Source organism: Lupinus angustifolius, unplaced genomic scaffold (assembly GCF_001865875.1).
Source record: "Lupinus angustifolius cultivar Tanjil unplaced genomic scaffold, LupAngTanjil_v1.0 Scaffold_40_18, whole genome shotgun sequence".
Classification (NCBI taxonomy): Eukaryota; Viridiplantae; Streptophyta; class Magnoliopsida; order Fabales; family Fabaceae; genus Lupinus; species Lupinus angustifolius.
The window spans coordinates 1-6,459 of NW_017721341.1; the positions used below are offsets into that span (position 1 = coordinate 1).

Below are 6,459 nucleotides of genomic sequence, written 5' to 3' on the forward strand. Positions count from 1 at the left end.
TTTAACAAAGATTTCTATTTTTCCAACTTGATTCAAGCCATGTTTTAAGGCTAAAAACAAATAGAAATACATACATTCTCATTTTTACGAAATACTTCCTAAAGGTTCCTTTGATTTCATCATCATCCCCTTTGGCTAAAAAAACAAAATATATGTAGTAATACATTATAACAACTCCATGAACACAAGTCGTTCATGGTTTCAACAAAATATTTTCATAAGTTCAAGAACATCACTATTTTCGGTTTTGAGGAGAAAATGAGTTAGAAAGCGTTTTAGAAAATTTCAACGGTTGAATATGTTCTTGACATGCTCATGAACAACATACTTAAATATCATCAACATCCATTGGTTGAATGTTGAGAGATCAAGGATTGAAGATGGAAGAAACAATGAGAAATGAGAGAAAAATGAAGAGAGGGTTTTTACCTTCTCTTGAAATTTTTTGCAAATGAGAGAGTGTGAGAGTGAAGTGTGAAGTATGAGGGTTTAAGGAGAGAGGGAAATCAGATTTCCTCTAGGCAATGATGAAAAAATCTCCTAGGGTGGCTCATGATGAGCTCATGAGATATTTGAGAAAGTGATGGGAGATTTGCTTTATGGAAGTCAAATCTCGCATCCCAATGCGAAATGATCACCTCGCGGACACGTGCGATAAACATGCCAGAGTATTATCGGCCAATACTCGATCGAGTATTATAAATCGTCCGATCCTAATATCCAATTAGAATTTCGGATTTCGACATTCCGTGTGAAAAATATTTAGAAAATAGGTATGGGTGAAATCAGAGTCTATATTGACTCGAAATGAAATTACGAAGCCAATGGCGCGATCGGAATTCGATTCCGAGCTACGGAAAATTCGATTCTCAGCATGCAACTCTCTTGCAAAAATACATTAAAACACGTATGCAAAATGCTCTCTAAACTAAGTAAATCAATAATTCATAGTAAGAAAAATGTAGGTTTTACATCATGTGCCATCAATTGTAATTGGTAAAAAAAATACTTAATTATTAGTTTTTTCATAAGCATAATAATGTAACCAAAATTTGGGGCGTGTCAAATAGTTTATTCAACCAATCATAACAAGTGTTATACTTTTTGGGATAACATATGTATTCTCTTAGAGAATGTTCATTAAAAATAAATTTTGCAATTTTTAGATATCTCATAACTAATTTTATCTTCATTCGAATTTTCAAATTTTAATTACTGGTCAATTTATTATCACTCGTTTTGTTTTAGGTGAGGCACAATGAAGTGGTAAGGATATTTCGGTTGTATGGTTTTGACCTATATTTGTTTCCTTATTAATTTAAACATATCTTCATCGTAAATATATTTTAGTCAACTTTCATTTCTGAATAACTTAAATATAATATTTTTAAACATAGTAAATTAACTTAAATATTCATTAGATTTTTTTATTTAGATAAATTATTTATATTATTTTCAAAATAAGTGAAGGTGTGAACCAGTTTACGTCAGGTTAGGTCTACAAAGGTTAATCAGCTCTAGAAATCCAAGAAATAAGTCGATTATTTCTTTTAGATTATTATTAATATTATTGGACAAGCTACATTAGTTGACCTGGAATAGTTATAATTTAATTTCCTCTATCTCACTTGGATTACAGACACAAGAACACCCTCCATTTTGGCAAATCACACGTGTACATGAGCGCTTTGGAAATAAAGCTGAACAATTTATAACCTTGAGGCAATCATCATCAGTGCGGCATATAGCATTTGGCGAAATTTGTAGAACTTCAACTTCCCCTGCAAAATTGAATGCAATTTTAATTATTACATTTTCTAAATAAAAGAAAGAAAGTTTTATCGATTATAATTTTTTAAATTATGATTACAATCATAATTAAGATTAGGTTACATTTATGTAATTATAAAAAAAAACAATTGTTGATATAGCTACAATTATAATCATGATTGTGTTCTGAGAACTCTTAATATTACAATATTTGAATTATAATTAGGATTGAAGATTGGATACTGATAATCTTGACATAAGAAAAGAAGTCTTACCATGGCATACGATGAAAGTGAGAAGCACAACTAAAAAAGCTATCTTCAAGTTCTTCTCCATGGCTTCTTGAGTGGATTAACTATGCAAGTTTTGATCCAATATAAAATGTTTCACTCGATATGAAATTTTGCAACTCTAATAAACCACTATTTAAGGCGCTCATAAAATATTTTTTAGTACTATTAACTTAGTCCTTTATTTTTATTTTCCACTAATTATTATTATTCTTCTTTTCATTTATCTATCTTATTATAAAAATAAAAATTCTTCAAAAAATATAATAATTATGTTGATTTAAATAATATTTATAGTGTCTTTTTCTTCAAATAGACCATTTCACTTTGTTATAATAAACTATTTACATGAATCAATAGAATACTAAATAAAGATAATCATAAAAATAGTAATTAATGCACCATTAAACTTTTAAACGAAAGATAAGTAGTAACAAAAAAATATCATCTTCGAAATTAACAAATACATAATTACAGATATAGTACATTTCATTTATATGTGCATTTTTAATTATGATTTTATATATCCTAAACAACTATATGATATTAAGGGTAATTAAATATGTCAATTAATGAATATAAAAGTTTAATGTTTTTTACTTTTTGACCAACTCAACCTAAGGAGACTTTGCGAATACAAAATTATTTTATTTTCCATCTAATGTGGTCCATATCCAACAAAAATATTGGTCAATTAGTTGGTCAAGGTTAGATTTCAAATGTTGTAAACAGCTTAAAAGGATGATGTTCAATCCATAAGAATAATATTTGTTGAAAGAAGCAAACATAATATTAGAACAAGATTAGTCTATAGTTCAAAGGATGAGGCATCAATATGATTTAATTTAAAAAACTAGGATTGGTAATAAATTTAATCATTATTCAACTCGTTAAACTTAGTTAATTAATCAAATGAAGTTAAAAAATGAGTTTGTTAAATAAATAAGATGAAGCTAAGTTAATTATAGTTTGACTCGTTAGTTTTATGAGTTAATCGATTATATGCACATATAAACATTAGAGAATCTTTAAATTTATACTTAGTAAATATACAATCGAATATATAAATATATACATAATATAAATATATATAATTTACATATTCTAAAATAACTTATTATATAAATATATACTTTATATCAACTAGTGTGTACAGACACTTTGTGCCTACTGGCGAATATTGTGTGATACTACATATTCAATTTTTATATATTTCCTTTTTTGAATTAAAATGTATTTGTTGTGTCCGGTGTACTTTATATTATATTTTTGTGTGTTTATGATAATGTTCAATTTAAGGTGAGATATGTGGTTAATTAATGTATTGGTGGTAGTTGCTTAGGATTATATAGTTTTTTTGTAAAAATTAAATAATGTTAAGGGCAATATAGGAAATGAAAGTTACACCACGAGGGAAGTTATTTCAAGTTTTGGCTTTATATATAATATAGATATACAGATATAATATTATTTACGTACAGAAATTAATTTTTCATCAAAATTTATGTGAAGTTTCAATTCTCGTTATATATATATACACACAATTCAGTATTAATCATAAATAAAAATAATGCATATGTATAAACCACAATTCAATGACGAATCCTAAATAAAAATAATTGCATTAAATTTAAATTGAGTCAATCTTTAATGAGTCAAGTCAAATTCAACTCAAGTCATTAGTATAAAATATTAATGTCATCCACATTAGTAAGATTATAGATAGTTTTGTTTTATATTTGTGAGTTTTAAAAACTTTGAAACAATAATATTTTTACTCTTAAAATTCTACTTTACACTATTCAAATGGAGTTTTATAGTATGTTCCATAAGGAACATTTTAAGAAATTAACAATTAGAAAATCTACATTAAAAATTTATATTATTAGTACACAAGAATTTTATAAGTATATCAATTTTCAATATAAACTTACCCAATCAAATTTTAAATCATAATAATAACCGTATAAAAAAGAATCCTTGAAATATCACTCAATTATTTTATTAATATTTTTATGTGATAAAACGTACCCCACACATTAATAAAAATAAAAAACTTAATATGTCAAAATATATTTTTATATGATGAAAATATGAATATTCAGATCAATTTATAAAATTGCAGGACAAAAGTTGTGAGTAGGACTGACAATGAACCGAACCAAATCGACATTCGTTCAAAACTTGATTCGTTATTTAGCTTGATAAATACCATAAAATTTTGTCAAAAAATCCTTTGTACTTTGGAGAGATATGAATGCTAATAAGGTTATTTTAGGAACATTACTTTTTAAAAAAACAACACTCATCTCCCTCTATCATCCCTAGTCCTTTGTTGCTCTTTCACTCTTCTTATTTCTTTTACTCTTCGTGAAACCTCGTTAATGGTGTTTATGGATCTGAAAATGATGGATTCCTCTAGTGAAGATGAAGAAGAGTTGGTGTATTATGTACCCAGATGAGAAATCATGAAATGTGTTCTTGTTTCCCCTTTTCTAAATTCTGCAAATAATAAAATCACAAGGCCTCCATGGCTATTGCGTAGGTGACGGTGGATGTTTTGATAACATATCTATTGGCAGAGGAGAATGATTCACATGGCATCGTTGGGGATGAGAGATGGAGAATAGTGAGATTGTTTTTGTTTATTAAGTGATAGTATTGGAATAACATTATTAATATCTTTCCGAAACAAAAATATTGTGAGACATGGTGGTTCTAGGTCAAGGTGGACACAATAGTTCATAATTTCATATATTGGTTTGAACACTAGAATTGTAGCTGAGTTTTGTTTTAAAATTGGTTAAACATTGATTGGCTTTTTGATTAAATTTTAGCAATTATAGCAATGCAAGTACAATCTAGTGCAGAATATATAAAAATATTGCATATAATGACACTTCATTTTGGGACATGGTGGTTGGAATGATAGAGGGATATGCTGGTTGGGGATGATAGAGGAAGATGAGTGATTGGTGATGATAGAGGGAGATGAGTGTGATTTTTTTGTTTATTGTTTTTTAAAGTGATGTTACTAAAATAACCTTATTCACATTCTTATCTCTCCAAAGTATAAAGAATATTTTTGTCAAAATTTTATGGAATTGATTGTATGGTATTGATTGTTAAGGAGATTCTGCTTGTATGGTATTGATTGTTAAGGAGATTCTGCTTGTATGGTATTGGTTGTTTCCCTCTTAATTTAAGTATACTTTCAATCTTAAATATATATTTGTAAGCATATTTTAGTCAAGTTTCTTTTTTGAATATCTTAAATATGACATTTTTATACACAGTAACTAATCTTAAATATTTATATACTTTTTAATTTAGATAAATTCTTTATATCATTTTCAAAATAAGAGAAGGCATGAAACACCTTTAGTCAAGTTAGGTACATAAAAGTTAAAATGGTTTATAAGTCCGAGAAATAAGCCAATTATTTCATTCATATTTTTTTGATCAGCGAATAACTTTATTAAAATAAAAAGTATAAGCTATGATAAGTGGTACTCTTATCCATACAATAGAAAATTAGCAAGAAAAATACATTTATATGGGTTTAGCACCCATTCCAAATTTCAATCAAATTATTATTAATATTGTTGGACAAACTACATTAATTGACCTGACGTAGTTACAATTTAATTTCTTCTATCTGTTAGGTATCAGTGGCCTAGGAACACCTGGAAAACAGCCTAGTTAATCGATTAACAACAGGGTTTAATCGATTAACTATTGCACAGAACAAAATGACCAGAAAGGCAATTTGCACAGTAATTAAAACAAAATTGAACATATATAATAAAGATATTCTTACACACAATTATTAAGTATTTGGCAGTAAACAAATATCCAACTTTTCAATTACAGATTCAATTTGTAATGGCAAGAAACATCAAGAAGATAAAAAGAGAAAGAACAGTGCACAAAGGATTTTTATCCTGGTTCATTTGCGGTCCACTAGAAACTATATCCAGGCTTCCCCTTCTGGATCAGGGAGATTTTATTTCTTCACAATATTAAAATATGGATATAAATACCAATTCAATTACAAGCACATATGACGCTCCCTTCTTGAAATGTAGGACCTCTAAATTCTTGGTTTGACTCTACCCTTCGCCTATGAGAAAACCTTTCTCGCGAAGTAGCCCCAACCAAGATTCTTATCCTCAAATCAAGACCTCCTAGCCTTGGTGAAGAACCTCAATCTCTGTGGTGATCTCACACCAAGAGACAAATCCAGGATACACAAAAACACGTTAAACAACAAGGTATACTAAGCACAATAATGCTTAAAATATGACAAGATAAAGACTCAAAGATTAACCCTTTTACTAACCACTTAAGCCATCAAGATTTAAATGAGTTAATCAATATCAGTATACAGATAATTTCT

General features: G+C 27.9%; 1 long non-coding RNA gene across 1 annotated transcript; it reads right to left on the bottom strand.

Annotated features, from left to right (window-relative positions):
- Positions 1 to 1,524: 1,524 nt before the first annotated feature.
- Positions 1,525 to 2,167, bottom strand: LOC109338756. The gene is made up of 2 exons (XR_002106587.1): positions 2,046 to 2,167; positions 1,525 to 1,781 (listed from the first exon to the last, which is right to left on the bottom strand). It is a non-coding gene; the product is annotated as an uncharacterized LOC109338756 (long non-coding RNA).
- Positions 2,168 to 6,459: the final 4,292 nt, after the last annotated feature.